Genomic DNA, 9,967 nt, shown 5'->3' with positions numbered 1-9,967 from the left:
ATCAATGTCATTGTGTGACCATGGCAATGGGCATGCACTAGTACCTGCTGTGCTCAGTCAGTGGCTGGGAGCAGCCCAGAAGTAACATCAGTACAAACACAGTGGTGGATACAGATGGCAATTTGTCAGTTACGCTCCCACAGCAAGAGATCTGAGTGATCTGACCTTGAGTGAGGCAGCTTCCTTTAGCTGAGGGCAATTCTCAAAGAGGGCTGAGGGCTGAGGGCTGTCAGATGGCTGCACCTGCTGTACCTAGAAGACTAAGCCCTTCATCCTGAAGGAGGATCTGATCAACGCAGTACAGTATTCACTAGAGTCCATCCCTTGGGACATTTGGATCAATTTTTTTAATTGATATGTAATTTACATATAACATTATATTAGTTTCAGAGGTACAACCTAAGGATGCAATATTTGTGTATGTTGGGAAATTATCACCACACTAGATCTGGTTAACATCTATCACCATGTGTAGTTATAAATTTTTTCTTATGATGAGAACTTTTAAGATGTACACTCTTAGCAACTTTCAAATATATAATACACTATTATTAACTATAGTCACTCATCTGTACATTACAAACCATGACATTTATTTTATGACTGGAAGTTTGTACCTTTTGACCACCTTCACCCATTTGCCCTTCTTCTGGCAATCACCAATCTGTTCTCTGTATCTATAAGTTTGTTTTTTGTTTGTTTTGTTTCTAAGTCTGTCTTGATCAGTATATTAAAGAACAATACACCATGGGTCAATAATATTTATCCCGGGAATTTAAATATGCTTCAACTTTAGGAAATCTACTTATATTCATTAGTGCATAAATATGTCAATTTAAAAGCTGGCAAGTTCAATAGGAATCAAAATGTATTTGATAACATTTATCAGCCACTGCTGCAAATGGTGGGGTGTTGGCGTGTGGGGGCGGTGCCGGCTCTCAAAGTGGGACAATGAGGATTTATCTTTCAAATGATAAATAATGTATATTTTTCAATGAAAGATACATTCTTTTGAACATGGAAGCATAAGAATGACATTTAATGATCATGTAAGAATTGCTGCTATGAACCATAAATATTTAATATTATTCTAATAATTCAAACAAATTCATAAGGTGAAAATAGGCAGGGGACACAAATGATGTGAAGACAAAGACAAATGTATCGTTATTAGTAGATAAGGTGGAGAGCACCCAGGTCTCTGAAGATTCAGCCCTGTATGGATCCTTCATAATCCATTTCAACAAATCCCCTAGGGAAGTTGTTTTCAAATTTTAGCCATTCATAATATCCACCTAGGTCCCCCTTATGCATTCATATGATGCATAAACACAAACAGCTGGGCCTGACCCTGGACTTGCTGATTCAGCAGATCTGGGATGAAGGGCAAGAATTTGCGTGTCTAACAAGCTCCCAGGGGATGCTGGTGCTACTGGCCTAGAGACACTTTGAGAAACACTTGTTTGTGTCCCTTGTACTCTGGCCTAATAAAAGTTTTCCCTCCACTATTTCTATCTACCCTCCCCTACCCCACCCCCAGCCTTTACTAGGACACACTGGCTCTTTCAGATGGCATCATGGAAACCCCTGATGACCCTTGCTTTTTCTCTACAGTGACTTTATAATAGGAAAGTATAGGGAGATGCTCAAGGCAGGGAATTCATAACCCATATCTCTGGGAGGCCCAAGATGGTTTACCTTGGGGACACTGAAACTTTATTTAAAGTTTCCAGGACCTTAGGGGCTGAATTCTCAGGGCATCTCATTCAATAAATTCTTTTATTTTCATTCTACTCTTCAAACAATCAAGCTCCCTTGAGGTAGAAGGAAAATAATAGAAACAAAGCTTCCTGCCACTTTTATTTCCGTGAAAATAATTGTGGAGAGATACAGATTTCTTTCTTTCAGTTATTCCTTCTTTATCTGGTACATTCAAACATTTGCAGTCAACAAGATCATTCTCCTGGAGATTAAAAATGTTTCTTTATCTTCCTTCAAAAGATTCTCCCAGGGCTCTTTAAGATACTGCCCTATTTCTTGCCTCCACTTCACAGGATTTAATTCCAAAGTTAGGAATTTTTCCCTGAGGGATGTGTTAATGTTACAAGGAGCCCAGTAGACTTGACTCTCAGAATCCCATGGTCACAAAAATGAAATGCATGTGAAAGGTACCTATTTCCAGAAGGAGAAAGCAGCCACTAGTGACATTGCTACTGAAAAATCAAGCATTTTGAAGAAAGGAAATATCCCTGAGAATTTGTTGGGCACATGAGGTCCCTGCAGAACTCAGGCAGAGCAATTGTGATAGAGGTACAAAGAGTCTAGATGAGTTGGTTTAGAGAGAGTGAGCAGAGTGGAAATGAAGTTGCAAGTATAGACCAAATTCTCTAAAAGTTTGGAGCAATACCCAAAGAGGAGTATGGATCTATGAGTGAGTTTCATTTTCATCAAAAGAAATGAGAATGTGGACCATCCCCATGACATTGGAAATTATAATATTGCATGCAGATATTGGAATATACAGAATAAAGAAAGGATAAGCGATAGTGTAAGTTTTCCCAAAAGTTAGGAAGGGATGAAATGCAAAGGTCAGGTGGAGGTTTTAAGTGGCAGGCCTTAAAAAAAAAAAGTATACACATAATTATTTAATTACAATGGTGACTAATGTTGTAATGGATGGCATAGTGTCCAATGAGAGCCCATATCCAGTGTGGACCTATCACTGAGAACTGAAGGATCATGGGTAGGATTCAGCCAAGCATCAGCTTGTCATTCTAACTCCTGCCTCTCTCAGCAGAACCTTCTCTCTTTCTCTGTACAATTAATTTATTTATGCTGTCATGACCCACGATCATCAGATTAATACATGTGACCTATGAGAGAATAGCACCAATGGGGTGTTCTGTTCACCCCTCACCTCAACCCTTCCAAGATTCAGCTGATGTTTTATCCTCCCTAAAATGTTGGTTTTCCACTTATTCCCTTCTCTTTGAAAGCTACCACCATCAACTCTGGCACCCATGGAATTGTTCTATTCCAATGATTCTCAATGAGGCTGATTTTGCCTCATACAGGACAATTGGCAATCTGGAGACACTTCTGGTTATCAGAACTCAGTGCTGGCACCCAGTGTGTAGATGACATGGATCTGTTAAAAATCTTACCGTACACAGGAGATCCCCTCATGACAAATAATTATATAGAGCAAAATGTCAATATTGTCATGGGTTAGAAATTCTGGTAAAGACTGCTGAGCGCTAATGTTAAAATTTTTATCCATAAATCACAGCCATTTCCTATTATTTTACAATGATATTGAAAATATCATCTGAAAGATCTCATGATCCTTCTCCATTATTTTGTGCTACTTCATCTTTTTTATTGTGATTAAATTTATATAACGTAAAATGTACCATTTTACCCAATTTTAATTACAGTTCTGTACACTTGGCATTAAGCATATTTACATTGTTGGACAACCATTGCCGCCATCCCTCTCCAGAACTTTTCCATTCTCTCAAAGTAAAACTCTATTCATTAAACACTAACTCCCTATTTCCTTCCTTTCCCAGCCACTGGCACCCACCATTCTACTATCTGTATCTATGAATTTGACTACTCTTGGTACCTCATTTAAGTGGAATCATATAATATTTACCAATTTGGAATATCTCATTTTGACATTTCAAAACCTGAACTTCTGACGTCCCCTTTCCTTCTCAAATTTGTTCCACCCACAGACCTCCCTGTCTCAATGAATACAATTCCATTCTTTCAGTTGTTCAGGCCCCACACCTGGAGTCATTCTTGTCTCCTCTCTTTCTCTCACACCCATATCCTACCTGGCAACAAATCTTTTTGGCTCAGCTGACTGCTTCTCAATCCTTACACTACTATCCCTTTGGGTCCTAGCCTCCTATATCTCACCTAGATTGCTGCAGTTCCCTCTGAGCAGGTCTCCTCATATCCTGCAATCCATTCTCAACCCAGCAACGAGAATGATTTTTTAAAATCCTAATGACTTCGTGTGTCTGCTCAAACCCTGCAATGACTCCCCACACCACTCAGAGTAAATGAAAGCAAAAGTCCTTCAATGGCAGAGGGAGCCCCACATGATCAGCCCCTGACACCTGTCCATTTCTTCTACTGTGCTCCTTCTCACTCTCTCTACTGCAGCCACATTCCCCCCAGGCCACCTCCCACCTCAGAGTCTTTGTATTAACCTTATCTTCTGCCTGGGGCACTCTTTCTGCAGATATGCACTCACCTCACTCATTTACTGTCTTCACAAATGCAACTTTCTCAATGAAGTTTATTAAAACTATCCTTTATAACATGACAACCTGCCCTCCTCACACTCCTGATCCTCTTTTATCCCGCAGAGTTGAGCTTAAAATAATGACTGACACACAATAAATACTCAGTAAAAATAGGTCCGATAAATTAAATAAAGAAATGTGGTTCTGAAGGGGCTGCCAGTGATATTGTCTCCTGACCACTGTTGATTGGTCCAAAGTAGGAAGAGCACATTATTGTGTCAATCACAATCCTTTTCTGAGATTTTTTTTTTGCACATGAGGAGCTAAAATAAATCAAGTTCATCTTTAATAATGAAGCTGTGAGGTATGAGTTGTTAGAGCTGCTAGTTTCTGTGTCTCTTTCCATTTGCAAGTAGGCAGGTTGAGAAAATAAAACTGATAATCTGAAAGGAAATCCTTGTAGTGTTTGAACCCCTGTGTCCAGTTGTGGCAGTGTTTATCCAAGCCTCAGCTCAGTCATGATCGGATGAATCAGGAAATTCTCTTCTATCACTCACCAGCAAAGCTGATCTGGCTGCTAGTGCAGACTTATATTTACATGAACCAGAATCATGAGATGATTACGCCAAGTGAAAATCAACAAGGAGTGTCATCACAGAATTTCCACCATCTCAGCTCAAGGCCCTATCAATCAATTGTTGGCAAAATCTAACTCACACACATCTCTTGTGGCAGGTTGAATAACAGCCTCCCAAAGACATCCATGTACTAGTCTCCAGAACCTGTGACTATGTTACCATAGATAGCAAAAGACATTTTGCAGATGTGATTAAATTAAGGATCTTGAGTTGGGAAAATTATCCTGAATTATCTGCATAGGCTCAATGTAATCACAAGCATCCTTAGAAGAGGGAGGCAGGAGGGCTAGGGAGAGATTTGAAGATACTATACTACTGACTTTGAAGATGGAGGAAGGGGCCTTGAGCCAATGAACGCAGGGGGACTCTAGAATTTGGAAAAGGCAAGGAAGCAGATTCTCCTTTACAGCCTGAAGAAGAAAGGCAGCTCTGCTTATACCTTTTAGACTTCTGATCTCCAGAAATGTGCAATAATAAATTTCTGTCATTTTAAGCCGCTAGACTTATGACAATGTGTTACAGCAGGAATAGGTAATCAATACAACTTTCTTCCAAAATCTACCCAGCTCATTGCTACTGGCTTACAGGTCCCCATCATCTCTCCCCTGGACATTTCCACAGCCTCCTACTGTTCCCTCTGCCTCCAATTTCTCCCACACACGACAATCCTAAAGTCTTCATGCTATACATATGATTACAGCATGCCACTGGTGCTTAATGGCTTTTAAACTCTTTAGTATACCAAATTAGACTCTCAATGATCTGTCTTCCATCTACACATCCAAGCTTATTTCTAATATCTCAGCCGTAAGTTCCATATATCTTCCTGAAATGGCTCACTCTTGAATGTCACCCAAACATTTTTGTTGGAATTACTCAAGGTGCATTGTAAACTTTTATCTTTGTTTTCCACAGGCTCTACTACACACCAATATTATTACACTCACCCTCTGTATTGCAATAATTTGTACCTGTCTGGTCCCCTCCTCAATTTGTACACAGTAGAGAATAAATGCACATTAGATTAAACTTAATGGAATCAAAGTGAACTGAAGCTGTATCAAATAAGTCTTTCATCTCTAATAAAGTATAATTTTGAGCAATTTTGCAGTCCTTACTATGTCTTCAATAATTACCTTCTTTTTTTCTCTCAAAGTCCCTAAATCCTTTCATGATATTGTCTTGATACATCACAATCTTTATCACCTGTGTTAGTTTTGGTTCCTACAGAAGCAGATGCTGATCCAAGGATTCACATACAAGTACTTTATTGGAGGGACAAGGAACATGGATGAGAGAGAAGAGAAGGGATACAGAGAAGAAAATACATCCAAAAAAGCTTGCATTAGGTCAGCTACCACTGTGATTGAGCAGAATGTTCATCTTGTGGGGAAATTCTGGAAAATCATACAAAATCCAAACCTCATCATTATCCTAATTAAAGGGTAAAAGACATGGCATACCCCCCACCTCTCCCTCAAGGGCTATCTCTGATGGGGCATAATTCCCTGTCAGTTCTGCCACCACATATTGGGCAAAGTAGGTTCCAGCTGGTGCTGGCCATTGGCAGTCATGCAACGGAGATGGCGAGAGGCTCCCAAAGAATGTGGTAGAAATGTTGACAGCATCTACTACTCCACTCTTCCCTGCAGACTCAAATCTGTCAACATTCTTCTCAAAAAGTAAACTAAGTTCTAAACACATTCCACATGTAACTCTGTATTCCTGTGTAACTGGGATTCCTATGGTACCTCCAGAGAGTCTCAGAAAAAAATTAAACCATGTAAAAAAAATCTTATTCTCTTGTATTCATAACTACATATTTTGGGATCTTAGAGAGTGTATCTCAACTTGCAATGATGGGAAATAAAGGTTAAACTGAAGAAGGAAAGGAAGGAAGGAGAAAAGAAAGGAAAGAGGGAAGAAAGGGAGGAAGGCAGGAAGGCAGGAAGGAAGGAAGGAAGGAAGAAGGGAAGGAAGAAAGGAAGGGAGGAAGGGAGGAAAGAAGGATTACAAAGAATGAAGCAACAATATGCTAGGTGGTATATTACCATGAATCATCTGAACAAAGCAACTTTGAAATCTACATTCCTACTTTGAAGTTGAAAATCACATCACTGTTCTCATGAAAAGTAGGATAGCAAAGTCAGTGTCAGCTAGCCAGGTCATAGTCCAACTCAATCTCAGTCACTTCTTTTGAAAAGTTAGGTGAATGAGAGAAAATATCTCAAAGAAATGTTTCCAAGATGAAATAAAGTCATACATGTGAAGAAACAAGCACAGTCCTGACGCAGTAAGCACTTTATTGTGATGACTGTATGATTTTCATTGCATTCCTTCAGGAGGAAACAAGTACACAACCAAATGAAGGTGAAGAGCATCAAAGTTGGAGAGGATAATTTTGGGGTAAACCAAGTCAGCACTTAACCTGATAAATGGTTTAAATCTAAAGACAGAATTCTTAACATTGGCTGCAAGAAAACTGACTAAACATAGAACTTTAAGGACAGCACACAAGCAGCAAAAGTCAAAAGGAATTACTGAGGGAGCTGTTGAGGAGAAACTAATCAAAAACAAATAAAAGTGAAGTCATGGGTGTCTTGAGAACTGAAGAAATCAAGCATGTGTTTTAGGGGAGAAAAAGAACCAGGAGATTTAAATTGGCAACATTAGGGCTGGCCTCATGGCTCAGTGGTTAAGTGTGTGCACTCCGCTGCGGCAGCCCGGGGTTCGCAGTTTCAGATCCCAGGTGTGCACCGATGCACCGCTTGTCAAGCCATGCTGCGACAGCATCCCATATAAAGTAGAGGAAGATGGGCACAGACGTTAGCCCAGGGCCAATCTTCCTCAGCAAAAAAGAGGAGGATTGGCATTGGATGTTAGCTCAGGGCTGATTTTCCTCACAAAAAATAAATAAATTGGCAACATTTACCTTCGGGGTCCACAATGTTTACTTAGTTCTGAGGCCAGTGACCCATCACAGACAAGAGGCTGCTTGGCTCAGAAGCTTTCCCAGGGCCCCATTCACATCCTTATTCCTCAGGCTGTAGATGAAGGAGTTCAGCATGGAGGTGACCACGGTGTACATCACTGAGGTGATCGAGCTTCTCTGGGAAGAATGGGTCACAGTAGAACTGAGGTAGACCCCGAGCCCTGTCCCATAGTACAAGGAGACTGCAGAGAGGTGAGATCCACAGGTGGAAAATGCTTTCCATTTTCCTCCTTCAGAGGACATCCTCATTAGGGTGGAGACAATTTGAGAGTAAGAAAAGAGGATCCCAGTGAGGGAAAACACACCCAGCAGGGCAGTGGCCACATACAACGAGAAGTTATTGATGTGAATGTCAGAGTGGGCCAATTTGGGAACCTGAGCCAGTTCACAGAAGAAATGTGGGATTTCAGTGCCTATACAGAAGGTCAGCCTCATCATCAGCAGAATATGAAACAGGGAGATACAGAAAATAATGACCCAAGACATCAGAATCAGGAGACCACAGAGCCATGGCTTCATGATGACATTGTAGTGCAGGGAGTGGCAGATGGCCACAAACTGGTCATAGGGCTTCACAGTTGGGAGGCAATTGTCTATTCCAGAAAAAATCATAAAGAAACACACCTGAGTGAGACAGCCTATGTAGGAGATGTCTTTGCTGCGTGTCTGGATGTTCACTAGCATCTTCGGGATGGTGGTGGAGATGAAACAGATGTCTATGAATGACAGGTTGGAGAGGAAGACATACATGGGAGTGTGGAGGTGGAGTCAGAGCTGACAGCCAGAATGATGAGCAGGTTCCCAAGCACAGTGACCAGGTACATGGACAGGAACACTCCAAAGAGCAGGGGCTGCAGTTCAGGATCCTCTGAGGAACTCAGCAGGAGGAATTGTGATACTCCTGTGTGGTTACCTGATTCCATGTAGCTGGCGTGTATACTGGAGAAGGAGGCAAAAGCAATGTTCAATGAACATCCACGTGACACTGAGCTATTCAGCCCCTCGATTCCACCTCTGCATGGACATCCTTCTGCCATTAATAGACCTTCCAATGACAATTCCAATTCCAATGATTTACTCAGCCATGTGGTAGCCCATTTTCATTTTAAATGTGTGTAATCATTTAAACTTTCTATAATTTAGCAGAAATCTCTCTCTCTCTCTCTCTCTCTTGCTTACTCGGTTTTCTCCTACTCACTGGTTCAAAATCTCCTATTCAAATCTATGGACAGGAACCACTTTCTTCCTCGATATGACTCTTCCAAACTATTGAGAAAGGTAAAGCATTTTCTTTGATAATCTCCATACTTCTTTCATTGTAGTAAATTTTGTGTGTGTGTGTGTGAGGAAGATCAGCCCTGAGCAAACATCCATGCTAATCCTCCTCTTTTTGCTGAGGAAGACTGGCTCTGAGCTAACATCTATTGCCAATCCTCCTCCTTTTTTTTTTTCCCCAAAGCCCTAGTAGATAGTTGTATGTTATAGTTGCACATCCTTCTAGTTGCTGTATGTGGGATGTGGCCTCAGCATGGCCGGAGACGTGGTGCATCGGTGCGCGCTGGGGATCCGAACCCGGGCCGCCAGCAGCGGAGCGCGCGCACTTAACTGCTAAGCCACGGGGGCGGCCCTGTAGTAACTTTATAATAGTGATTAAGACATGAGGTTTTGACTCATACAATGTTAATTCTGTGGTCTGATACTTCTTATCGATTTCACAGTCAACATTCATGTGTCTTATTTTTTTCCTTCTAAAAATGTGGTTACTGCTATTAACTTCTTTGTGAGGTTTGGAAATCTCTTTCTTCACAGTAGGATCTCAATAACTGATAGCTGTTATGATCATTATTAATATGTTCCTTTTATGACAATTATTTTTGACATGTAACTCTCCCAAAGTACAGTATGGAGATGTGATTTGGAAAATGGAATCTTGAGTCATACTTCCTATAATTGAATTTTGATCTACCAACTTACATCCGTGTGACCTTGAGAAAGTTCTTTAATCTCTCTTAGCTGCAGATACCTCACCTCTATAATGGGAGTAGTAAATATGCCCTACATTGTGAGACTGATGAGAG

General features: G+C 40.8%; 1 pseudogene; it reads right to left on the bottom strand.

Moving 5' to 3' along the window:
• Nucleotides 1-7,874: 7,874 nt before the first annotated feature.
• Nucleotides 7,875-8,812, bottom strand: LOC131394422 (olfactory receptor 7D4-like; annotated as a pseudogene).
• Between the last annotated feature and the right edge of the window lie 1,155 nt (nucleotides 8,813-9,967).

Source organism: Diceros bicornis, chromosome 30, assembly GCF_020826845.1.
Source record: "Diceros bicornis minor isolate mBicDic1 chromosome 30, mDicBic1.mat.cur, whole genome shotgun sequence".
Classification (NCBI taxonomy): domain Eukaryota; kingdom Metazoa; phylum Chordata; class Mammalia; order Perissodactyla; family Rhinocerotidae; genus Diceros; species Diceros bicornis.
Note: the sequence above shows the minus strand (reverse complement) of the source record. Positions and strands in the feature narration are given on the sequence as shown.